The 27,915-nt window shown below is 38.7% G+C and overlaps 1 protein-coding gene across 2 annotated transcripts in view; it reads right to left on the bottom strand.

Annotated features, from left to right (window-relative positions):
- LOC129451002 (neurexophilin-4) overlaps positions 1–27,473 on the bottom strand; it is a 121,378-nt gene extending 93,905 nt beyond the window's left edge. Inside the window, exons 1-2 of one of the 2 annotated variants that reach the window (XM_073870560.1) lie at positions 27,219–27,473; positions 26,717–26,800 (exon numbers count right to left, since the gene is read on the bottom strand). The gene's annotated coding sequence lies outside the window, so the exon portion shown is untranslated. The remainder of the gene's footprint in view (positions 1–26,716; positions 26,801–27,218) is intronic. The other variant, XM_073870562.1, reaches the window with a different exon arrangement.
- Positions 27,474–27,915: the final 442 nt, after the last annotated feature.

Genomic DNA, 27,915 nt, shown 5'->3' with positions numbered 1-27,915 from the left:
CATAATCATAGGGGAATCATTTAAGTACACTGTTTGTGTAACACCTGCAAACAATATGGTGCCATGTAAAACCATAAGTGATGCTATATTACCACTTATAATACAGCATACTGTAAAAATGTGTGCTTGTGCTAGCAGAATTTTAATACATTTTTATTTAAATTTTACTTTACTGTTATCTTCAACTCATTCCTGATTACCATTAAGATGTTTTAGTGTTTTAAATTCATCTCACCGTGTTTTCTAGGCAGTGGAGTACTCTTGTGCATCATCTGGAACAAAATTTTGATTTGACAGAAAAGAATATAATTTTGATTTAAATATTTGTTTTTGACCTGATGGTTTGAGGTAGAGATTGTGTTTATAGTTATGAAAATGAAGCACATTCACAAAAGGTTTGTTAAGGTTAAAAAGGTTCTTCAGATTATAAAAATGTATAAAAGAAATGCTTCTTTAGATGACCTATGACTAAAAGGTTCTTTGAGGAATCAAAAAAGGTTCTTCTATGCCATTGGTGTGAAGAACCTTTTAAACACCTTTATTATGAAGAGTTTAACAGTGTTGATGTGTTCAACTTCTGCCTGTCTGTGTATTCTGCAGAACAAGTGCATTGTAATGTGAAAAGTGTTTTAGTGAGAAGTTTGTGTTTAGAGTTTTGCAAACAGTGTCTTACTACCTAAACCTGTTTAAGGTTTTTCCTAAAGAGTGAATGATTTGACAAATGGGTTTAGGTCTGTCATAGACTAGTTTAAGGATACAGTCTAGAATTCTTCAAACACCACATGGAGGACGTCAAATGCCAATTTGTAAGTTTATTTTTAAGTTCTTCCAAGCCAGTACAGTGCAAGGTGCTCACAGGTGCAAAATCATGATAATTCAAAAAGAAAAAAAACTTTAACATATACAAAATAATAACCTTGGATCAGGTATAACAATTATCAGAGAACTCAGCATATACTGCTCTTACTACCGCCAGTCATAGACTCAATTGCCCCCTTCCTTGTAACTGAATTTATACACATGGGTACAACCATTTGCCAGCAACAAATTAACCTGGGGAAGTATTAAGGTCATAAACAGGTATTACAAAACAAATAACAGTACTAGAAGATCAAAAACCCAATTTCCTTCCAACCACAAATTTAAATAGCAAAGCACAAACTTCATTTCACCAATAGTTGTATTAAGAAAACATCAATAAAATAATTAAAACAGTTATACCCCTTGACATCATACTTGGTATCTCCCACTCCCATGATGCAACACAGCACAAGTATAAAAAGTACAACAGAAGTTCACTCTAGTCTTTTACTCAAATCAAGATGGCCGCCACCATGCTTGCTGATCCAGGTAACAGTCCATAGTTTGAGGGAAGATTAAATGTCCATTAGGTTTGTGCTCAGGTGGCCAGTCTGAGACACCACAGTCTAGTTGAATATGTATGTTTGGGCAAATGTGGGTGTTATCCATCTCTTCCTTTGCTGGTACTTCAAGGTAAATAAAGAGTCTTTTAAAAACCAAGTATGTGCTCATGTGTTTCTAAAGGCCTAGCCAGGGAAATACAGGGAACAGAGGGCAGCTCTGTGACACTTCTCCCCCCTTCTGCAGACGACCACTGTCGTCCCAAATGTCAAATCTCCACCCCTCCAAGAACTGGGGTCAGAAAGCTTTATTTAGTATTTACCTCCTCAGGGATACGGGACAAAAAGTCAGCCACCTTGTTCCTGGCTCCCGGGCAATATTTTACAGTGAATTGGTAGGGCTGGAGAGAAAGAGACCATCTTGTAATCCGGGCATTAGAGTCTTTCATGCGTTCCAACCATTGCAGAGCTCGATGGTCAGTTTCCAGCACAAAGGGTCTCCCCAGAAGGTAGTATCGAAGTGAATCTGTGGCCCATTTTATGGCCAAGCACTCCTGCTCCACGGTCGAATACCGTGTTTCTCGAGGGAAGAGTTTCCGACTCAAAAATGCCACTGGTCTGCGAGCTCCATCCACTTCCTGCAATAACACCGCCCCCAGTCCGACTCCAGAGGCATCCGTCTGCAGGATGAATGGTTTCTGGAAATCTGGACTAAGCAGAACAGAGTCTCTGCATACTGCCTCTTGTAAGTCCCGGAAAGCTTGCTCACCCTGCTTCGTCCAGACCACCCGGTTAGGAGCCGTGGCTTTAGTGAGATCTGTAAGCACAGAGGCCCTGGCAGAAAAGTTAGGTATAAACCTGCGATACCATCCCAACAAGCCCAGGAAAGATCTCACCTGTTTCTTAGTTGTAGGGGGTTGGTAACTTCGGATGGCTTCCAGCTTCTCCTGCTGTGGGCGAATGACTCCTCCTCCAATCACAAATCCCAAGTAGCTGATCTCTCTCTTCGCTATGGTACACTTCTTTGGGTTAATGGTAAGGCCAGCTGCCTTAATTCTCCCCAGGACTTGCCTCAGATGTTGACAGTGTTCTTCCCAGGTCTCACTGAAGATGACCACATCATCGAGATACGCTGCAGCGAACTCCCTTGTGTTTTCCAGGATCTTGTCCATTAAACGTTGGAACGTTGCTGGAGCCCCCTGCAGGCCAAATGGCATAACCCTAAAATGGAATAGACCAAACGGGGTTCTAAAGGCTGTCAGTTCCTTGGCTCTGGCAGTTAAAGGGACCTGCCAGTACCCCTTGCATAAATCCACGGTGGATAAGTATTTGGCTCTGCCCAGTCTTTCCAACAACTCATCAATTCTTGGCATTGGATAAGGGTCTACTTTAGACAGGCTGTTAAGTTGTCGGAAGTCAATGCAAAACCGAAGGGTCCCATCCTTTTTGGGGACTAGAACAATGGGACTACACCACTCACTGAGGGACGGTTCAATCACCCCCATGGAGAGCATAATGTCCAGTTCATCCTTCAGCACTCTTACCAGGCGTTCAGGGATCCTGTAACTCTTCTGTCGGGCTGGAGTTGCCTCCCTAAGGATTATATCATGTAGCACCAGGTTAGTACACCCAGGTTTCTCCTGAAACAGCTTGGGATCCAACAGCTGCTTTACCTGGTCCCTTTGGGGTTGCTCTAGATGGGATATATCCACAGCTTGTTGAGTGCAACTGGTTGGAAAGTACTGCTCGGGTGATTCATCTTCCTCCTCAACCACCCGAACGAAAAGTTGTACTGCCCCGGTCTCCTTCCTGGGATGGAATTCTTTCAACAAATTAATATGGAAGTTTTGTTTTTTCTTCCCCCGCTCGGGCATTGCAATCTCGTAGGTGACTTTACCTGTTTTCCGCACAACCTCATAGGGTCCATGCCACTTAGCTAGCAACTTATTCTCATTGGTGGGTAGCAGCAGCAGCACCTTTTGGCCAGCCTCAAACGATCTCTCCCTTGCCCTCCTGTCATACCAAACCTTCTGAGTATGCTGGGATTTTTTTATGTTCTCCTGGGCCAATGACGTCATCTCTTCCAGCCGCTCTCTCATTTGGACCACATACTGGACCACACTGCACTTCTCATCCTTGGGTCTCTCCCACTGTTCTTTAAGCAGATCCAAAGGACCTCTCACCTGCCGGCCATATAGCAGTTCAAAAGGTGAGAAACCCGTGGAAGCTTGCGGCACCTCTCTGTAAGCAAATAGCAGATAAGGTAACCATTGGTCCCAGTCGGACCCTGACTTGGAAACAAACTTGCGTAGCATGCTTTTGAGGGTTTGGTTGAAGCGTTCCACCAAACCGTCAGTCTGGGGGTGGTAAGGTGTGGTCTTAAGGGGCCTAATTCCCAACAGGTGGTACACTTGTTTTAACAGCAAAGACATAAAATTAGTACCCTGATCGGTCAAGATTTCACGAGGAATCCCTACTCTCGAAAACAGCTGTACAAGACAGTTAGCTACTTGTCTAGCTTTAATGTTTCTAAGGGGGAAGGCTTCTGGGTACTTGGTGGCATAATCACAGACTACTAAAATGTACCGATTACCATTCTTACTTCTTTCCAGGGGCCCCACTATGTCCATTCCCAGGCGACTAAAGGGTATATCAATGACTGGCAATGGTAACAAATGTGCAGGTGCAACTTTCCTTCCAGATGTCATCTGACACTCTGTACAGGTACGAATGAACTCTGTTACATCTGTATATATCTTGGGCCAACTGAACCGACTTGCAATTCTTGCCAACGTCTTATGCTTGCCTAAGTGTCCTGACCACGGAACAGAGTGCCCCAGAGTCATAACTGTATGGCGCATTGATTCCGGAACTACCAAGGCTTCAACCTCCCCTTTCACCTGATATAGTATACCTTTCTTCACTATGTACTTTTCCTCCATCAGACAAGATCCAACCTCCGTTCTAACCCCATCTACTTCAGACACCTTCTGAAACCAGTCCTGCAAAGTAGGGTCACTTCTCTGCCTTTCAGCTATGTCCTCTGGGATTGTCATATTAAGAGGGCCCTCTGGCACCGGCAGCTCCTCAACCTGCACTTTCACACTACCCTCAAACTTACGTTTACGCCTTTCTTTTTTTGATTTGCGTATTTTCTCACTGGTCACCTCAAAGTCAACATCAGCAAAAGGCAATTCATTGAAGCTGGCTGCAGCACTTTGGGCTCGTGTTACTGCAAAACAGGGCTGAACTTGGGGAACCAAATCATAGAGAATGGGAAGATCTTGCCCTAGGACTACCTCATGTGGTAACTGGGAGGCGACGGCCACCTGCACAAAAAAAGTCTGCCCCTGCACTGTTAAGTAGATCTCTGCAGTCGGATACTCCCTAATTTCTCCATGCACACAGCAAACTTTAATGGAATTCTGGGTACTACATTCATCTTCAGGAACCAACCTGTCATGTACTAGCGTCTGAGTGCTACCAGTATCTACCAAGGCCTTAGCCGACTGACCATTCACAAGTACCGGTGTTAATATGTCTGCGTGACGTGTTTGCACAGACTCATGAGACAAAGTCTGTGGCGGGTAGGGGCGGGGAACATAACAAACAGCTGAATGCTTAACCTTCCTGGATGGACAACAGGGCTTAGTATGTCCTATCTCCCCACAATAGTAACATCTAATTTCCTGCTTGTTAATTCTATCCCCTTGCCTACCAGCAAAACTCATTTTACCTTGGGCATGACCACCCTCACCCCCAGACTTACTTGGCCATCTCTGACTTCGACCTCCAAAGCTGAGCTGGGCATCTCGACGTGCGGCCAGGTATGTTTCTGCCAGCCTGGCTGCTGCTTCGGCCGTGGCTGGATCATGCTCCTTAATCCACACTGCCATATCGGGGCTTATCATTTGCATAAACTGCTCCAAGATAATAAGCTCTGATACCTGCTGAATAGTAGATGTCTCTGGCTTTACCCATTTCGAAAAGAGATCTTTCAATCGTACATAAAGCTCACGGGGATTCTCGCCTGGCCGAATCTCTGAGGAGCGAAATCTTTGCCGGTAGATCTCTGCATTAATCTCATATTTCATAAGGATGGCCTCCTTAACTTTATCATAGTCCTCAGCATCATTTCCATCCATGGCTACATAGGCACCACGTGCCTTTCCTGTTAACAGGAGAACCAGTCTCACTGCCCAATCGGTTTTAGGCCATCTGCATGCAGTGCTCATCCTTTCAAAGGTTGTTAAGAACTGCTCAATGTCATCATCTCTGGTCAACGGATGTAATCTCGGCTCGATACGTCCTGATGATGTACTGTCTCCTGTTGGCACTGGGCTTGTTGCTATAGGCGTAGGCTGACTACCCCTTGGGCCCCTTCCACCCTGGATCTCAGAAACATGGTGTTGAATTTGTTGGAATTGGTGCTGCATATTTCGCCAACGCTGGTCTTGCCTCACCAATACTTGCTCCATTCGATCGTCACGGTCAGCTTGGGACTGCAGGAGAACTTTAACCAGGCCGGCCAGTTCTGACACCATCCCCTCTGCTGGGCTCGTTGCAGGAGTAGTTATTGCATCACCCCTGCTGGCAGCAGCTGTTGCTAGTGGTAACTCTGAAGAACTGGGCAGCTCCTGATTTATTCCCAACTGTTCATCTGAACCAGCACCTCGGTCTTGTCTGGTCTTGGGTGGCATGACGATCCCACTTCTGACACCACTTGTCATAGACTAGTTTAAGGATACAGTCTAGAATTCTTCAAACACCACATGGAGGACGTCAAATGCCAATTTGTAAGTTTATTTTTAAGTTCTTCCAAGCCAGTACAGTGCAAGGTGCTCACAGGTGCAAAATCATGATAATTCAAAAAGAAAAAAAACTTTAACATATACAAAATAATAACCTTGGATCAGGTATAACAATTATCAGAGAACTCAGCATATACTGCTCTTACTACCGCCAGTCATAGACTCAATTGCCCCCTTCCTTGTAACTGAATTTATACACATGGGTACAACCATTTGCCAGCAACAAATTAACCTGGGGAAGTATTAAGGTCATAAACAGGTATTACAAAACAAATAACAGTACTAGAAGATCAAAAACCCAATTTCCTTCCAACCACAAATTTAAATAGCAAAGCACAAACTTCATTTCACCAATAGTTGTATTAAGAAAACATCAATAAAATAATTAAAACAGTTATACCCCTTGACATCATACTTGGTATCTCCCACTCCCATGATGCAACACAGCACAAGTATAAAAAGTACAACAAAAGTTCACTCTAGTCTTTTACTCAAATCAAGATGGCCGCCACCATGCTTGCTGATCCAGGTAACAGTCCATAGTTTGAGGGAAGATTAAATGTCCATTAGGTTTGTGCTCAGGTGGCCAGTCTGAGACACCACAGTCTAGTTGAATATGTATGTTTGGGCAAATGTGGGTGTTATCCATCTCTTCCTTTGCTGGTACTTCAAGGTAAATAAAGAGTCTTTTAAAAACCAAGTATGTGCTCATGTGTTTCTAAAGGCCTAGCCAGGGAAATACAGGGAACAGAGGGCAGCTCTGTGACAAGGTCACTGGGGGTTTATTCAGAGAAACTGTAAGATCAAATGATCTGAGCTATGCTATATCTTTATGTCTGTCGATAAGTTAAGATCATTTCAATAAAGCACCCACAATGCAATGTTTTCGCAAACAGGGACAAGATGAGAAGATACAGAAATGAAGATAATACAGCAAATGGATTTTGTACTCTGGTGAAAGGTAAACTATCACTTATACCTCCTCCACCCCTCTGGCCCTGGAGAGAGAGAGAGATATAGAAAAAGATGGAGAGAAAGAGAAAGAGCGAGAGAGAGAGAAAGAGAGAGAGAATATAGATGGGGTCTAGTAAGCAGGAAACCTTCAGGGCAGCTATTAAAGACAAGAGCCAATCACCATTTTATCAGTTCTCTCTCTCTCTCTCTCTCTCTCTCTGTCCTTCACTTGCTTTCTATCTCTCTGTAGAAGTGAATGTGTTTATAGAGATGTGAATGTGCCACTGGCCCTCATTATTTCTCGTGCATGTAAGGATTGGAATAATTAATGACGGGTAGTTGAATTATTTGAAAATAATGCACACCCAAGGTGGTAATGCGGCACAACGCAAAGCAGAGTTACACCACGGGTGTGCATTATTTAAAATAATTCACAGGACCGGTGTCAATTATTCCTCTTATAACACGGTTACCACAGACATTGCTCTGGTTATTTTAAGTTATACCATAGGGCTGATGAATGCTTTATTCTGATTGGTTGAGAAATGTTCAATGCATTATTATTTTTTGATAAACACACACCTGACCTCTCAAATGTCTTAAAATAACCACCAGAGCAATGTGGTAACCGTGGTATAAGAGAAATAATTGACTCCAGTCCTATAAATTGTTAAAAATTATACCACGGGTCCGTTGAATGCTTTATTCCGATTGGCTGAGAAATGTTTCATAGGGGTTGATTACTTGTCTGTAAACTGGACACCTAACTTGTCAAATGTTTGTTGTAACCGTGGTATAAGAGGAATAATTTAATTATTTAAAAATAATGCACACCCGTGGTATAACTGTGCTTCGTGTCGTGCTTTATTACTACTTTGGGTGTGCATTATTTTTGAATAATACAACAGCCCGTCATCAGGTTTTCCTTACACATTTGACAGGTCAGTTGTGCATTTACAAAAAGTAATCAACACCCGTGGAAAATTTCTTAACCAATCAGAATAAAGCATTCGTTGTAAAATATATATAACTATATTATCAGTGGTGTTTAAAGACCTTTCATAATGAACTGTGTTGTTTTATTACCCAAGCCGTTTTTATCTCCATACACCGCCGGTCTCCTTACATGAAAGTCACTGTCATGTTTCTACAGTAGCCCTTAATGGACAAACTGTCTTAAAGAGTGCATTTAGTCCCTACTTTGTTTCAGACAACAACATGTTTGTCTGGTGACGGCTACCTTGTCCTGTAGCTTCTCTTTAGTGTTTCAAAGAGAAGGGTAATTGGGTGGACTGAGCCGTTGGTTTAAATGTGCAATCTCACCGCTAGATTTTGCTAAAATCTACAGACAGCAACGTTAAAGAGCACCGATTCATGATTTTACATTTCCTTTGGTGTGTAAGTGTGTATAAGTTCATGTTAAAGTACAAATAGGTAGTAAAGACGATATTAACTCCTGTCAGTAATGCATTGAGATAATCTTTCAAACATGGTAAGGAGCGTCACATTTCCAGCTGATGTCAGATGTATTTTTAGACCAATCACTACGTACAGATTAGCTGGCCAAACAAGGACACAGCACTCAAAATCATTTTAAAATGTACTATTTAAGTATTAATTTAACAGTATTTGGAATGGGATTCATTTAAGGGGAAAATATGTTTGTCATGTCTTTCTGGTCAACATAATGCTTATTCTAATGGTGCATTCACACCAGCCGCGGTAGAGGCAGCAAAAACGTGCTATTTACGCATAGTTTGACGCTTGAATATTTGAATTTACTCCCTTTATTCGCACGTGAAATTCTAGTCATTCGAGACATTCATGAAGAAATTCGCGTCATGGGAGGGACTTCTGCGACTTCGCTACTCTGCTCGCTTCCTGTAATCACGTCACTACTACAGCAAGGTTCTGATTGGTTAATGCACGCGGAAATCCACCGAAGTTCAGATTTTTCAACTCACACGTTTCCTGCGGCAACCCTCAATTTGCGCATTCTGCGGCATCGCACCGCGCATACCACGCCGCAGGATGCCTAATCGTGTCTGGAGCTTGCCGCATCTACCTTGTCTGGTGTAAACTCTGAATAACACTGTATCATGTGTTGTTATGTTTGAAATATGACCAACATCTTCTTCAACATGACATAAGTTGACTCTCTTTCATAAGTGAACTGTGCATTGAACTGAAAAGACATCAGTTCACAGAGACTAGAAGAGTCTGACCTCTCTCTCTCTCTCTCTCTCTCTCTCTCTCTCTCTCTGACTGTAAAGTGAGTCTGACAGTGGAAGTGGTCTCTCTCACACCTTTACCTCAGGGGCCGGTCACATTATGAAACAATTACCCCATTAATTGACACTTAATTAATCTAAAGTCAATTTAACCTTGACAGCATAACCTTGAGATCAACTTCAAGAGCAGACCTGGCAGGAGAGAGAGAGAGAGAGAGAGAGAGTTCTACATGAGCAGTCACACTTAAGCTGAGCTCCAGTTAAATTGAAAATTTTATGAAATTTTCTTTATACATTTTTACAAATCTATGTGAAGAAAGGACAAAAATCAACTATTAACAATAGGAGGAGGATTTTTGTAAGTGTGGAGAAATTTTTCGATCATCAGTTAATTTTACTTCAAAAGAAACAGACTTCTGAGGGAGAGAGATTTCATGTCAGCAGTCAAACTCAAGCTAAGCTCCTGATAATTTGAAATTTTGGGAATTTTTTTTCCACATCTATATCTGAAGGAAAGACGAACATTATTCGTTAACAATAAGAGGAATAACATCAACATCAGAGGAAAAACATTAACTTCAGATCATCAACAATTTTTTTGACTTCAGGAGGATTATATTTGACTGGATTTTGAGCATGGCCGATCATCTTTATTTGGTTAGATGTTTCTCAAGCTGGCAGTACCAGTGAAGGAGGTCAATATGTCTCATTTTCAATTGAGGAACTTTGGATTTTGATCAATATTTTAATATTGTGGATATTTTAGTACATTTTTGATATAGTCCACAAAAGTGACAGTTTATTTTCAGTTACTTGTTTACATTCTAAACTCAGTTATGGCCACTGCAGCAGGCAGGCCCCGCCCCTTTGTTTATCCTCAAAAGAGCTCTGAACACTCAAGACAGCTTCACAGACAGAAACAGATAAAGGAGAATCCTGAAACACTGTTTGCTGATTATGACCAGAATGCTATGTCTAACCTGCTCTTTTACACCGGAGAAACGACTTCATGGCATACAGCCTTCTGCCAACACTTCACCTTCACCACAAAAAGAGGCATTTGCAAAGGTAGACAAATCCTTGTATTCGAAGACTTGGAAAGAAAAGACGAGTCAAGAATTCTTTCTCTGAACCTGTACCAAAATGGCACCGTCATGATCCAGGGATCACAGGCTGCCCTCCAAGCATTTGCAGAGGATTTTATAGAAATTAGAAAACAAGCACAGCTTTACACCACACAAGATCCTAAAGCTCTGAATATCAACTCTACTCCTGCAAAAGACATACTAAAGAAGATAACTTCAACAGAGCCAGTTCAATCTCCTATGTCAAAAATGAAAGAAAACTTTTCACTTTTAGAAATAGAGTTGGTGGAACTAAAAGAATTAATATCATCTCATCTAAATGAGAAATGCATCTTGGAGCAACTTACAAAGGATTCGATGAATTTACGACAAGAGATTGAAAATATGCAGAAAAACAAGGAGCTGATGTCGAAAGAACTTCAACAAACCAAAGAGGAGTTGAGAGAATTAAAATCTACTATAGGAAGATATTTAACAGAAATTAAAACAGAAATGCAAGAAGAACTGTCGGCCTTAAAATCTGAACTCCAAAAGAGAGATGAACTCATTAATAGTATGAGGGAACGACTTCAAGTTTCATCATCTACAGATTCATCGGATAAACATTTGAGCCATCATCTAGAGATTCCTACTGACCATCAGCAATCACTTGTGGAGGATGTGGAGCCTTATTGCTCAGCAGAATCAGAGTTTCAAGTTCACAGCACTGCATCTGGAGATAACTCGACTCAATCAGAAGCTCTCATCCTAATCGACTCCAATGGAAAATATTTAAATGAGGAAATGTTACTTCCAAAAATGAAAGCAAAGAAAATCTGGTGTCCAAACACAAGAAAGGCTCTTCAGATTTTGTCTGATAAAAATCTGAATGAAACATACAAGCACATTATAATCCACACAGGGACAAACGATTTACGAGCAATGAAGGGTCATGTGGCTCCTATGATCAAAGAGGTGGTCATCAAAGCTTCAGAAAGATTCCCAGACAGTAAAATAACTCTGTCCACATTACTGCCAAGGTGTGATGTTCCATTTAATGTAATCCATGGAAACAATGCAGAAATCTCTAGAAGCTGTGCACTCTTTCCAAATGTTCATCTCGCTCACCATAAGGACTTAAGGCCTCATCACATGTACGACCATATCCACCTCAACAAGCAAGGAGTACAACTCTTTGCAAGAGTACTGAAGAAGACAGCACTTGGTAACAATAGAGGGAACATCAGGAACATACCCAGCAAGAACAGCTATCAATCACAAAGAAGTCGTCATCATCCTCATCCAAACACCAGACAAGATTTAACAGCTGAATTACAACACGAGAGCTACGCAGCAGCAGTTCAGCATCCACAAAACCCAGCAGCATCTGAACTCAATCAAATAAGACATCTTCTCAACATCGTCTGCTCCAAACTCATAAAATAATCTACAAGTAATATACATACACACTTTTCCATATGAAATCGTTTAAAATTAGTAGTTGGAATATACAAGGTTTACATTCTTCAACGTTTGGAAACAAAACCTTAGACCAGGACTTGCTTAGCAGTATAAAAGATTTAGACATTGCTATATTTCATGAGACTTGGTGTCGAAATAATGAGAATTTACACTGCCCAAAAGGATACAGAGAATTGATTGTACCATCACTTAAGAAATCGCAAATAAGGTGTGGTCGTGATTCAGGTGGCATACTCATATGGTACAAAGAGAACCTAAAACACATGATCAAAATGATCAAAACTGAAAATTCATTGATTTGGCTTGAAATAAGTTCTATAATGCCACAAAGCAATCTTTACATCTGTGCTGTTTATGTTCCACCTCATGACTCTCCTTATTACCAAGATCAATGCTTATATTTCCAATCTAAAGGAAAAATTCTCATACATGGTGACCTAAATGCAAGGACTGGAAAAGACATTGATTATATAAATACTACAGATAATGGTCACATATTTGGGGACATGTTATTTCAATCAGCACCAGTCATTAGTCCACGAACAAGTTATGACAACATCATTAACAAAAATGGGAAGCAGTTGTTAAACCTTTGCAAAAATCTAGGGCTGTATATTATAAATGGCAGAACCAGGGGAGATTCGTTTGGTAGATTCACTTACTGTTCCAGTTTAGGAGCAAGTGTGGTAGATTACTCAATATCAGACATTGACCCAAACTTTATTAACGCCTTTACAGTAAAACCTCAATGTCCAATTTCTGACCACTGTCAAACTGTGCTTTACCTGAAGCAGACACGTGAAATGGTCGAGCTTTCTCCCCTCATCCATGAAAAACTCTCCCCATTAGAACCCAAACTCAAATGGACTCAATCTGACGCTGAAAGATTCAAGGAAAACATGAGTAGTTCTGTAACACAAGAAATGCTGGATGTCTTTATGTCCACAGATTTCACCCCAGATATTAATGGTATAAACGCAGCAACATTCCAATTTAATCTTATATTTCAAACTTTAGCCATCTTAACTAATGTCAAACAACAAAGCAAACATAAAATAGAGATCGGAAAAATAAAAAAGGATATATGGTTTGATAATGAATGTAAATTACTCAGAAAAAACCTTCGACAACTTGCCAACAGAAAACATAAAGAACCAGCCAATCAGACAATACGACTTGAATACGCAAACTGTTTAAAAAATTATAAAAAACTAATTAGCAAAAAAAGAGATAAATTTTATGAAACTAAAATTAATGAAATTGATGAATCTATCGACCAAAACAACTTCTGGAATCTCTTTAAAAAATCTGAAAGCCCCAGATCAGACATACTACTCCAGAGTAACTCAATTTGGAGATCTTATTTTAAAACGCTTTATCAAAAAACTGAGCCAACAGACCTTAACCAGGCCCAAAATAAAATAATGGGAAAATTTGAAGCTTTAAAGAAAACAATAAAAAATTATCAAAATCCATTAGATACATCTATTACAATACTAGAAATAGCAGAGCACATAAAAAATCTAAAAATAAAAAAAGCTTGTGGACAAGACAACATCTGCAATGAAATGCTGAAACTCAGCAGTCCTTATATAATCCAAGCGATGGCAAAATTATTTAATTTAATTCTATGTTCTGGTGACTTTCCTGAGATCTGGTCTAAAGGACTGATCACACCTATTTATAAAAAAGGAGATAAATTTGACCCTAATAATTACCGCGGGATGTGTGTAGGCAGCAACTTAGCAAAACTTTTTTGCAATATTCTAAACAACCGCGTAGTGACATTCCTTACAAAACACAACATCCTTAATAAGTCACAAATTGGCTTTTTACCCAAACACCGCACATCAGATCATATTTACTCTCTCCATACTCTAATTAACCAAAATATTAAGGGAAAGCAAAGGAAAATATTTACATGTTTCATTGATTTAAAAAAAGCTTTCGACACTATTTGGCATGATGGATTATTATACAAACTATTACAAATTGGCATTGGTGGAAAAACATTTGATGTTATACAATCCATGTATAAAAAAAGTAAATGTGCGGTAAAACTTGGGAATTTTAGAACTGAATTCTTCCATCAGGGTCGTGGAGTAAGACAGGGATATTTTTTACATCAATGAGTTGGCTGAAGCTCTAGAAGCTCTAGATCGCTCCAATATCCCCGGTCTATCTCTATACGACTTGGAAATAAAATGTCTGTTATACGCAGATGATCTGTTTTTGATATCTCCCACAGCTGATGGGCTTCAAAAAAGTCTAACACTGCTGGAACAGTATTGTAAGGAATGGGCACTGACAGTAAATTTAGACAAATCCAGAGTCATGGTGTTTCAGAAGAAGTCCAGGTCTCAGGAAAACAAATACCAGTTTACATACAGAGGAGAGACTTTAAAACACAGCACAAATTACACATATTTGGGCATTGAGATCTCAGCATCAGGAGGTTTTCATCTGGCTGCAAAAGCTTTGAGTGAGAAGGCTCGGAGAGCATTTTTTTGCCATAAAGGCACAATTTGGCCGATTACATTTAACATTAAAAAAAGGGTTAAAACTTTACCATGCAATCATTAAACCCATTTTACTCTACGGTAGTGAAATCTGGGGACCGGTCTTCACAACTGGGATAAAAGTGTAATAGAAAAAACACAATTGGAATTTGCTAAAAATATATTAAGAGTGAATAGAGTGACTTCAAACAATGCCTGCAGGGCTGAACTGGGTTTATATCCACTAAAAATTGAAATCCAGAAAAGAGCTGTTAAATTCTGGCATCACCTCCATCAATCTGATACTCAGTCTATTCAATATAAAGCCCTCCTTGCCAGTGAAACCCCCACAGTTTCTCATCCTCTAAATACGCATGTGCTGAAACTAATTCATGAAACAAAAGATATATCTGACCACAACATTTACAAAGAAATTGACAAAAATTTAAAGCAGAATTATGATAGAATACTAGAAAATAATATTGCCCTCCAAACCAAACTTCAATGTTATTCAAACCTAAACAGAACCACCAAGTTGGCAAATTACTTAACAATAAAACAAGTAAAAGAAAGACAAATCCTTTCAAAATATCGACTTGGCGACCATGAATTAGCCATAGAAAAAGGAAGACACAAACAATCTTGGATACCAAGAGAACAACGATTATGCCAACATTGTGATCTTAATGAAATAGAGGATGAGATGCACTTTCTTCTTGTTTGCCCAAAATATAAATCCACAAGGGAGTTCTTTTTTGCCAAATTTGAAAACTTGAATTGTTCATTTTTTACTTTAAACAATCCAGAAAAACTCCAATATTTGCTTGGAGAAGTTGATGTAGCAGCAAAATTAGCTGCAAAATATGTATATACAATCCACAGTTTAAGAGATGTTTAAGATATTTTGTTTTATTTACATGTCTGTATAATTAATATGTTTTTAGAATCAATTGTAATCATCTGCATTGTTGTATTTATGTTGATTTTGTTATAGATGTCTATTCTTTGTATGTATGTATTTATTTAAAATGCTTTGGCAATATATTACCTAAATGTCATGCCAATAAAGCTACTTGAACTTGAACTTGAACTTGAGAGAGAGAGAGAGAGAGAGAGAGAGAGAGAGAGAGAGAAATGAAGCGAGAGCGAGGTTTCAGATCAAATCTATAGAGTAAGGGTGTGTTTCCCAAAAGCAAGTGTAGTCCCAAGTTCTAAGGTAACCAGTAAAGTTCAGTTAAATTTATGGCCATTTCCATGCTTTTAGGAAACACCCCTCAGATTGTTATATAGGATGAACCTCTTCTGATGTGAGCCAGTACAGCATTACTCACAAAACATCATATTTATAACAATCCTCCCAGAGTTAAAATTAATCCATCAGTTTGTCTAATAATCACTAAATACCTCACATTCAATCTCACTGACAGACAAAGTTCAAACATGAGAACATTCAATTCAACATACTTTATCTTCACAAGGTTTAAACACAAATGTCGATGAGACGAGACCTCAAATGAGACAATAACTCAAATGAGACTCTAATAAAACATGCTACTGAATATCTCAAAACTGATCTTCCTAAAAATCATATAAAGACATTTTTCAAAACACTATTTTTTTTTCTTTATTATCCCCCAGAAAAACTTTAATTCATAACACTCTCTCTCTCTCTCTCTCTCTCTCTCTCTCTCTCTCTCTCTCTCTCTCTCTCTCTCAATCTCTCTCTCTCTCAACCATACAGCAAGAGTAGTGAGAGAATTGTGGGTAAATTTGTCTCCTGTTTGTTGCCATGACAAGACAAAAGCTCTGCCTTCACGCTTAGCTGAGTCTGTGTGATTAAAGAAACGACAAGCAAAACCATCTGCCTGTCACACTCATCAGTCATCACACACATTCAACATCAGCAGCACTCCATCACTCCTGCTTACACACACACACACACACACACACACAGAAAGAGAGAGAGAGAGACACCCAAACAAATAGTGAGAGAAAAACACATCAATAAAAAACAAACTCCAGTTCATGTGCAGTTGACAAGAGTCAGAATTATAGTAACAACTGGAGTTTACAACCAGTCTCTAAACGTACACTTTTACACTTTTATAAAAGCATTTTAACTTGACGTTGTAATGACAGGATACATGAAGGAGTAAAATGACAGGAGATAATAAGTCTTCATGTTACACAGGTATGTTGTAGCAGATGCTATTCTGCAATGTTTTGCAAGAGAATTTACTTATAAATCAATTCTACATACATACATGGAGACTGACCTCCAAAATAATGCCCCATAGGTCATTAATACAAACATCTTATTATGATGCACAGTAACGTTTGAGGGATAAACGCCATCTAGTGGCCAACAGCTTATTACAACCTGTGGTTATGTTTCAAAGTTGTTTGCCTTACGCGTCAGATTGAGACGCATTTAATTCTCTGCAATTGGAAAAGTAGAAATGGTTTAAAAGATATTTTGGAGCATCGAAAACCCCAGCACTACCCTAAACCAAACCATTTCACTCAATCTCAACCATATAAAACATAACATGCAAGTAAAACAGTCACGGGTATTTATTGCATAAATTAATAAACGTGTGTTGCAAACCTTGCAAACTGAAGTCATAAAATCAATTTATATGAAGACCTCAGTAAATGCAACGAACAGTCAGGTCTCTTAGAGCTTGATGCAATCACTGAGGAGAGCCAATAGCGTTTCACATCCTGAGCTGATGTAATGATGCAATGAATGATAAGACACACGAGAGCCAATCATATTTCACAACTAAACATGACATACAGATCTAAGTTTTTAAGGTGGATAGTGATCGCCTTGTGTCCTTTCCTCAGATAAATCAATAAATGTAATAAATAAATAAATGTAATAAATACTCCTGCTGATTTAAATTTAAAATCATATCCCAGTACATGTCGTCATTGCCAAATTATACTCCAGTATATTAAGTTTTACCTGCTGCCGGTAAATGTGCTAATTTAATAAATGCATCTTTGGGTTGTATTCGGGGGAAACGACCTAAACAATCATACGGGATAGGTTGCATTTCAACATCTTGAGCGTTGCCATAGAAACGATTAATCCTAAAGATGCCAACAGCTCGAGTAAATCTACTTATTTTCCATAAAGTTGGACAGTATTTCTGTAAACCATTTACTGCTACACAGATCAACAGCTGTAATAGTGGAGAAACAGAAGAAACTTTAAATCTTTATTTAGGGATGCTCCGAATGTTTGCCAGCTGAAATTATCCAGACAAAAGAGCAAAAAATAATTTTCGATGTTTGGCTGAACAAATGAAAAGGTCAAATACATTTTACCGAATAATGAGGTCTTTGATGACGCAATCGAATGTAACCAGCAAAGAGTAAGAGACGCGCAAATGCAGCAAACATGTTAGAAAAAGCATTTTAAAGAGTCAGAGAAAGACACAAAATATACAGCAAGTTTTAATTATCATTTAAAATCAAGACATCCTGAACACCATACAGTGTATAAGAAAGACACAGCAGCGATCCTGGTTATCTGCTGAATGCACAAGCACGGAGAACGAGAGACTTTAGATCTTCATCTCATGTCATTGAACAATGAAGAGCGTCAGCAGTACGTAATAAAAACTTCCTATTACCAGTAAAGTCCTACAATGACAAACACGCTCATATTAAACCAGAAATAAACCATTTATTAACAATTTTGTAAGAAACCTTTTCTGTCATCTCCTTTTAATCTTGCCACCGTCTCTCTCTCTTCTTCTTTGCTCGTGCTTGACCGCGTGTCCGCTGCTCAACATACAGTGCTGCATAAGCGTTGTTGTAAGTTTCTTAAGGCAGAGTAATGAAAAGGTTATTTGCATTTTATGCGGGAACAGAAGATGGATTAATATCCGTTTAGCCAAGACTCATTTAAGTGTTCGAATGTCCACATAAGTCGATCTACAGCTATCTGATCAGAGAAGTGACCAGGTGTATAAAGGCCTTATAATGACTGCTGAAATGTAAAAATGTATAATGTAAAATAAATATATCAAAAAGGACATTCTAAAAATGTAACTTGTGCTATGGTGAATTATTATTTTTTGATTGTTTGGTATTCGTCACGAGTTTTTAATTTTATTCAACTTCGGCCAAGAATTTTCCTTTCGGTGGATCCCTAAATGGAAACTTGAGTCTTGAGGTTTGTTAGTGGCACTGAGATACAGACACACAACACACCACAGGACCACACGCTTGCAACACGTCCGACAAACGTCTGCGTCACTCCAGAATGTGATTCTGACCTAAGGCTTCCTCATAAGTGTTGAGAGAGAGAAATTTAAAACCAGTGAAGCGGTCTGCAGTGAGAGATCATTCCACCCAAAACTGCTCAAGCTGAAAATTCCTTTGGGAGCTTCCGCAAGGAAACCGTCAGATGGATAAATAATGACAGCGCTGGTGCACAGACAAAAACAACAACAGCAACATCTTACAGAGAGAGAGGAGAAGAAGCCGAAGCTTTGGCTGAAGTCTGCACGTCTCTTCTTACTTCTCTAGCGGTCTAACACAGCTACTTTTATCCTCTGGACTCTATTATCTCCTCTCTCGCTCGCTCCGTCTGTATCATCTGAAAAACACAGTCAGCACCGAAGCACAGACGAGCCCTCGGAGACGCCGGGAAGACCGAACTCATCCCTCATCCTGAGATCCTCCACCACCGTCCATCCCTCTCCTCTCGCATCCCATCTGGGCCTGAATATCGATTAAGCGTAAAGAGAGATTGAATCTCTCGGTCGGCGGTCGGACCCCTGAGGGATCTCCAGTACAAAGAGTCATGACTTTTACTCTGCAACCATCGGCCCCTTAACTCAAACCAACCGCATTTACAAGCACTTCGCTGGATCTCCAGTTAGTAACCAGATTCAAAATCACTAAATGCTCAATGAAGCACAGTGACAGGAATTTTCTGATTTATTTCAGATGAAAAATAACTTTGCTGCAGATGTATTTCTCAACACATCTGAAGTAAACTTCAATAATCTTTAGACTAAACTTCAAAGTTTATCCTCAGAGTTTAGCTGACAAACAGTAAAGAAATGATTTATAATGCTGGTGTGGGTGTGTGTTTGTGTTTAGATTACTTCATCAAGAGGAAGGACTCTGTAAAAAAGAGCTTACTGCCTTGATTTATGAGATGATATTTTTCAGCGTCGTCTCTTGTTCTGATGACTGGACAGTATAAAGCAAACTCTCTCGAGCGCACAGATAGTCAAGGTAAGAACGGCCCGGGAACCAAAGCAGTTACACATCAAGACCCTGAAGTGCCATGTTGAGCTACAACACACACTAAAGTGTAAAAACACACACACACACACAGAAGTGCACACAGATGAGATCCAGTAAATGCAAACACAAGCTGTATTTCACAGTACATAACAGATATCTACCATTCTTTAGTCTTTGTTATAGTCACTTTTCTCTTTCAGCTTCAATAGTTTACAGTAATAAATCATTTTGTTCTGATGAACACCATGGAAGATATTTTGAAGAATGTTTGTAATCAAATCGATCAAAGGCCCCACTGATTACTATAGTAAAAAAAGAAAAAGAAAACAATACTATGGAAGTCAATGGGGCCTCTGATTGATTTGGTTTAACATTCTTAAAAATATCTTCCATGGTGTTCATCAGAACAAAGATATTTATAAAGGTTTGTTACAACATGACAGTAAATGATGACAGAATTCAAATGTTTGGGTGAACTATCCCTTTAACAGTTACTTAAAGTGGACATTTAATAAAAAAATCTGTCTTTTTCCATGTTTAAGTGCTATAATTGGGTTCTATCTAGAAAATGTGAAAAAGATCAACTCATGGTTTTGGTAAACCATTCTCTGAAAGCATGTGAAAAAAATAACTTATTGAAATTTGGCTCCCCTTGTGATGTCAGAAGGGGATCTTATTATAATAATACCGCCCCTTAATCTGCAATATCCAACCACAGCACTGATATTTAGTGCAGAGAGATTAAATAATTCACAGCACAATTGAGTTTTAATTTAAACAAACCATTTGTTTGCATTTCATCAGCTCATTTGCATTTTAACGACACACCTAAAACATCACATTTTTGCTCACACCTACAAAGTGGCCATTTTAACATGCTATTATAAATGATCTATGAGGTATTTTGAGCTAAAACTTCACATACAGAGTCTGGGGACATCAAAGATTTATTTGACATATAAAAAATATTGTGTCTGCATCTTGCTGTGATTTGGTCAAGCACTCGCGTCTGTGTTTGCACACTTTTGTAGAGTTTGTTTTGAGTCTCAGATTAATAAACGTTCTTGAAATGATTTAAACAACCACATGAACCACTGTGACCCTACAACACAGAAAGATTCAACACAACTCAAAACACTACTGAATGAGTGCACGCACAGAAACACACGTGCACACACACACACACACACACACACACACACACACACACACACACACACACACACACACACACGCAGACACACACGCAGACTCTCATTGTAATTCGTGAATTCTATTAGTGTGGGCCCTGCAGTGAGCCTGCGCTTCACGAATAAATAATGCTAATGACGATGATCGCTCACACTGTCACATACACTCTCAATAGCTCTCCCCAGGGGCCACGGGACCCCAACACACATAGGAGTGTTTGTGTGTGTGTGTGTGTGTGTGTGTGTGTTCCAGAGTCTAACACTCTAATTGCTCCCAACCCTGAAGCCCTCCATCCCTAAAGGCCATCTAATCATGTGTGTGCATGTGTGTGTGCGTGTGCGTTGAGGATTTCTAATAGCTCCACATGCATTCAATCACTTTGTTTCTAAACTCTGTAATATCTGTGTGTGTGATTAAATGAGTTTCTTATTTACTGTCAGTTTAATGTTAGTGATTCTCAGCTGATGACTGAGATCAAGAGAGAGAAACTCAATGCATTTAATGAGATCAACTTTTAAAACAGAGGAGATAACATCAGATATGCTTTGTTGTTTATTGGCCATGTGTTTCATTAAACTACAATATTAAGTTACATTTTTTTGTTTATTCTTTACATCATTCCAGTGTTCCAGCAGCTATATTCATGGCAAGAACTGATGAATCCACACACACATTGATGGAGGGGCAATTTAACATCTCCACTTCACCTAACCTGCATGTTTTTGGCCTGTGGGACACAGAAAGGCCACCTGACCTATCCGGGCTCAAACTGGGGACCCTCTTGCTATAAGGCAACAGTGCTAGACTCTACATTCTGATGCACTCTTAGAAACGATGTGTAAATTTTTTACACATCATTGTGCGGTAAGCTTTTAACACATTATGTGTACTTTTAACACATTATGAGTCATTTTAACACATTTAACACGTTAAAAGTAACACAAAATGTGTTGTTTCAATAATAACACAAAGATGGGTGGATTCTGGGACAACGCATTTAGTGTGTTGTCCCAGAATTAACACTAATGTGTTGTTTTTAACACATTCGTTCTAAGACTTTGGGTTATTTTTAATCCAACGCTCTGTCAATTTTGGACCGAACATATTTTGGGTTAATAACCAATATTTTCCAATATTTACCCATCATTGGTCAATTTAAAAAGAACCCAGCAGAATTTAGAGTATACCCACTGTGCCATCCCATTTAGTTCAGGTTCATCTGTCACTTAAAGGGACACTTTTCCGATTTGCATTAAGCTTTGTATCGTTAGAACCCCAGTCATGTTTTTGAATGGTCATGCATCATTCCCTCAGTTTCCCCTGAGACAAGAGAAATACAGATTTCAGTGTTGCACTTCCTTCTTTCAATGATGTAAAAATCGTCATTTTGCATAATTGAAAGAAGGAACTGTTGTATCTTTGTCTACAAAAATATATCAGAAACATATCAGAAACTGAATGAAGCTTGCTCCTATGCAAACTTTGTACCGTATCTGGAGAGCAGCGTCCTGGATAGATATTTTAGAATTCTAAACTGGAAGCGACAGCCAAAGCCTGCAGGGATAAATGGACGTATGACTATAAAGTGAGCTTGTCTATTTTCTTTGTTATACTAACGTGGCATTTATGTACACAATAGCATATCTGAGCGGTGTTCCGATTAATGGGAGTGGCTTGCAGAGCTGTGCATTGTGGGAGTTGTAGTTTTCCATACAAATGTGCCCTAAAGTCACGCTCTGTCTTTTCTTGGTCAAATAGGCACAAAATTCTTTTTATCAATGAAAATTCCCTTTAATGAAAGTCAATCAACTTAAATTTAAGAGCAAACATATAGACAATAAAGCAGCTAAATAATTATGCACATAGGTTGTCCAATCAAGTTTATGGTGATATATGAAGAGCTCAGACGCAAAAACCGCTAAACAACACCTCTGTCAAAAAATAAAACCGCTTAATCCCGGCCTCAAACCATTCAGAAATACTAGTTTATAGGCAGAATCCATTAAAAGCCACAACGTTTTTTAAGCAAAGTCCTCTAAGTGCACAGAAAAAGAATTGGATGAACGACAGCGTGTGTATGAGTTGGATTCAGTTGTTGAGCTGCATGAGTTTTTTTCACAGGAGCTTAATCCTGTATATATATTGACTGAATTTTTGATCCTTTTATCTTTATTCAGGAATGACACTAAAGAGTGACTGGAGACATTTTAAAGGTGGAGATATTTGTATGAATGTAAAGGGATTTGCAGCTAAAGACAATCAAATATGTTAAATACCAACACTATTAAAGATGTCTGTAGAAATTACAGTATTACAGTATTTCCCAGTAACTTACTGTAGATATAAATTGATGTTATTTAATGAACATTAAACATTAACAAGTCTTTATCTTTACAGAATAAAACTATAAAATATCAGCCTCATGCAAAGCATTCTGAAATCAACATTTTCTGTTTTTTCTTCAGATTTTGTTTCCCAGAATGCTTTGCATGAGTCTGTTATTGTATAGTTTTATTCTGTAAAGATAAACATTTGTTAATGTTTAATGTTCATTTAACTAAAACTACAGCAATATTTTTACAGTGAATGAAATGATTAAACTGAGATTTGTAAAAAAATAATGCATTTCAATGACTGACTAATAACCGTTTCATTCCCATTAAAGTGAAATTGCTGAACACAAACATAAGAGTCTGATGAAATGCTCATTTGCACTTATGAGCTCCTATATTTGTGGGATTTCAGTATTGTACAGCTTGTTTAGTGTAATCCAGTATAACCGAGTCCTGAAACCAGCTGAGCAAAAGTATGTCAGGCCAGAAAAGTCATCTAACAACAGAGAAAAGATGAGAGACAGATTTCTCTTTGTCTGTCGTCCATGAAGGGGTTTGACAGCTCGTCATCATCGTATTGTTTTGACTGTCAGTATGACTGCAGGTGAATCACATCACTGACACATAGACCATGCAGACAGCAATATACAACATCACACGCACATACACACAAATGCATACACACACACGCACACGCACGCATGCACGCACACACACTCTCCCTCCCGTCATCTAATGAAACTCAATTTCATTACCTCACTACATAAAAACCACAGAAATATCGTTCACGAGCTGGAGCTGCAAAACCATTGAGAATCTATGAATAATGAAGATTAATAAGCATACAAATCATATTAGATAATTCAATTCTGTGCTGGTGAAAAATGAGACAGAAGAAGAAGAATTATTCTTCCACAATTTCCCAAAGAGTCTCGTCAGAGATACAATATTATGCCTCATAGATTAAACCATTACAGTCAGGCACGGCAAACCACACACACACACACACACACTCACAAATAAAATAAAATAAAAGGAGGGACGGAGAGATTGAAACAAAGAGCAAAAAGAGACAAGAGGAGAAAATAAAAAGGGCCGACAAATACTTGCACAAAGCCAAGCGATAACACGGCGCCCCCTAAAAACCATGTAAAAGTCTCTCATTTCCTGCCTGTAATGTTATAATGCATTTCATGTCTTTAAGAGAGGAAAGCAAAGAAAAGGGCGTAATGGTGCAGATGAGAGGCTGAAACAATGTGTTCAATCAATATCTGCTCGATCGCACGCTGCCACTGAAATACACTTAATCCATTATTTTTAACCACATTTACAACATTTCTCTGAGTCTAAAGGTGGAGATGGATGAGTCTACCTCCAAACCCTAATGTGATTTGGAGCATCGGAGGACAGATGAAGCTCTGAATGCAATCAGAAGGCAGATCGCTATAAAAATGTTACCCATCATGCACTGGGGTAAATTTGTGTTACACAAATAAGATGAAAGATGGGGTTTTGAGTCAATAAATACACCGTCTGAAAGAGGAAAATGCTTTTAACCCTTACAAACAGCAATCAGAGAGGAACTCGCTGTGTTTGGAGTGCTCTGAAGAGAAACATACACACACACACACACACATATATATATATATATACTGTATATACACTATATAGACGTCTGCTGTATTCTGTACTTTTATGTGTGATGTTGTACACTAGTTAACATCGGTACTCAAGATAAAATATTGACAGTAAACATAACTTACTCCAGCAAGTAATTCACTTAGTGGTCCACCTGTAAGATGACAGTGACCGAACAAACACATCTGTGTGATGAATTCAGTATTTTGTTTTCTGATGATTTTTAAAATTCAGTGATAAATGAAACCGATAAATGCCACTGAATCAGTCAAAACATTACAAATCGAAAGCGTCTTAAGTTACTGATCTTTGACTTGTGTGTGTGATTCAGCAAATTTGAATAGTTCAAGAATATGAATAAGAAAACATATTTTTGACCATTGATGGACTGATTGTACTGTACGTCTTCATCCAAAAAAACTACATTTGTACTGGAGCGCTGGAGAGAATTACAGATCTACTGTAACACAACTAGGGTTGCAAAATTCAGGACATTTTCAAGGCTGGAAACTTTCCCTGGGAATTAACAGGAATATATGGGAATTAACAGGAAGAAACTGGGCATTTGAAAAGATTGCAGAGTTGCTTATAACAGAAAACTTAAATGTAGTTAAAAAATCTTGCCACAAACAAGATGATTTAATGCAATTTCAGTTGAATTTCTACCTTGCACATTTTTTCAGTCACATGCACACAGCACACGGCTTACTGAAGGACCACTGAAGCCACACCCCCTCAAATGTCCATCTTCACATCTATTCACGTAAATAAATGTGCTGTGTGTAAGCTAGTGTCCAACACACACACACACTCCCTTTGAAATAAAAAAAATCCTCCATATATCACTTAAAATGGGATTAAATCCATTTTCAGGCCTTTAACTAGCAAATACCTAAATGTGTTATACAGTAGCTAACTAGCCAGTTAATCAGATATCTTTAATAATGTAATTATTATAATTAAAGTTCATCTTCCAAATAAATCAGTCAAAAAAATGTTTATTTATGTTGTATATGATATAGTTGATATAAATTACCCTACATTTCCAAATAATTCCCATAAATGGCCCTAAATTCCTATTATGTTTCCAATTTGGAAAATTTCCAAAATTTCCCAGGTTAAGTTCCCATGGAAATTTACCAGAAACATTCCATCCCTTAGCAACCCTAAATAAAACCGATTTTCATAACAATGCAAAATTTAATTTAATTATTAATTGAATTTGTGCAATTTTTTAAGGTATGCAATTCATGTTCAGGTTGATTTAAAACACATGAGATACACCTAGAAAACACTTCATATTTTTCATTACAAACAAAAACGATACTGTAATGGATCAAATGCACAAAAATTAATTATGTTAAATTTAATTAGGGTCAGACAAACTGAGAAATTGTTGATAAAGTCAATAGAGTGAATGTGTGGTTGACACACACACACAGCATGATGGGATATGTTACTGTCAAAAGTCTGTGTTAAAGTATTGATGCGGGGGGGGAGAGAGAGAGAGAGAGAGAGAGAGAGAGAGAGAGAGAGAGAGAGAGAGAGAGAGAGAGAGAGAGAGAGAGAGAGAGAGAGACAGACATAACCTGTTACTATAGGGACAGAACTGCACTTTTTAACATCATGACCAACTTATACACAAATTAGGGAAACATTTTTCACCCAATTAACAAACCAACACAAACATTTTAACCAGATTCAACAAAACGACAAACTACCATATACATTACATACATACATACATAGATGCATACATACTTACATACATACATACTTACATACATACATGCATACATACATACATGCATACATACATGCATACATACATACTTACATACATACATACATACATACTGTAGAGGGAGAAAACTCAAACCTGGTTGTAAGGTACGTCAAGTCCTGTCATGACAAAAGTGACACCCCAGATATGAGTGGACTGAGGTGCTCTGGAGTTTATTGTCTGAGACAGAACCACAAACAGATATAATCAAAACAATGTGACACAAAATGACAGGGCTTTGTATTATCTTATCTTACAGACCTCTACTTTAATAACTTTCTATAACATGCATGTGTTTGTAAATAAGTATGTTTCTATGCTTTGTCAATGTAAAGACTCTTACATGAATCCTGAATGTTAAAAAGTTTCGGATTGTGATTAAAGGCGCATCAGTGACACCTGCTGGTTGATGTGAATATAAGAAATATACTGACACGTTGTTTATATAACGGCAGGGGACTTTCTACAGAGACAAATCTACTTTCTAAATAACCTAAATATCCTTTCAGTTTTATTCAGAATTAAATGTAATGTTTTGATTCAGCCTAGTTTGATAATTTCAGTAGCCGCTCTCTGCTGTGGCACAAACTTCACCAACCTGTTCTTCCAGATCATTCCACGGAGTTTATATTTATGACAGAAAACAAGTGGAGATGTTCTGAAGAGTTGAGTTTGTTTCTCTTTGATGATGACAGAGGTCAAAAGTGAAGTGTGACACACGTCTGATCTCTGACCTGTGCACTGAGATTTGCCATCAACAGGAAGTGATCCGTGTCTGACGGCTGCTGCTGTTCCCCGATCATGTGACCACTCAAGCTTAGCGGTTACCTGTGCCAGCATCAGCCAATCCAATGACAGATACAGTCACTGACTGTGTGTCGCACATACTTATAAGCCTCCGACAGACACACAGACAGACAGATGGGGAGAGCCAGACAAACACACAGAGAGAGAGAGAGAGAGAGAGAGAGAGAGAGATTGGGATAGAGAAAAAGTCAGACAGATGGGAGGAAAGAGAGAGAGAGGATCTGTCTATGTGTGTTGTGCATTATTTGTGAGTTTGTATAGATGTTTTTAAAGAGAACCTATTTGAAAGCTAAACAAGGTTATTTCTATTTGGTATAATACAATGTGTTTGTGTAGTCTGGGTTTCCGCATGCTGCCTTTCACGCAAATGTATTCACGCTGCAAGTCTAGCATGGAAACTATGGACCTTTTTTGCCCCTGAAATAGGGAACCAATCACAGAACGGGGAGGGGGCAGCGAGACGATGACGACGTCTATGTGACACACTG

The sequence above is a fragment of the Misgurnus anguillicaudatus genome, chromosome 8 (assembly GCF_027580225.2).
Source record: "Misgurnus anguillicaudatus chromosome 8, ASM2758022v2, whole genome shotgun sequence".
In the NCBI taxonomy this organism is placed as follows: domain Eukaryota; kingdom Metazoa; phylum Chordata; class Actinopteri; order Cypriniformes; family Cobitidae; genus Misgurnus; species Misgurnus anguillicaudatus.
Note: the sequence above shows the minus strand (reverse complement) of the source record. Positions and strands in the feature narration are given on the sequence as shown.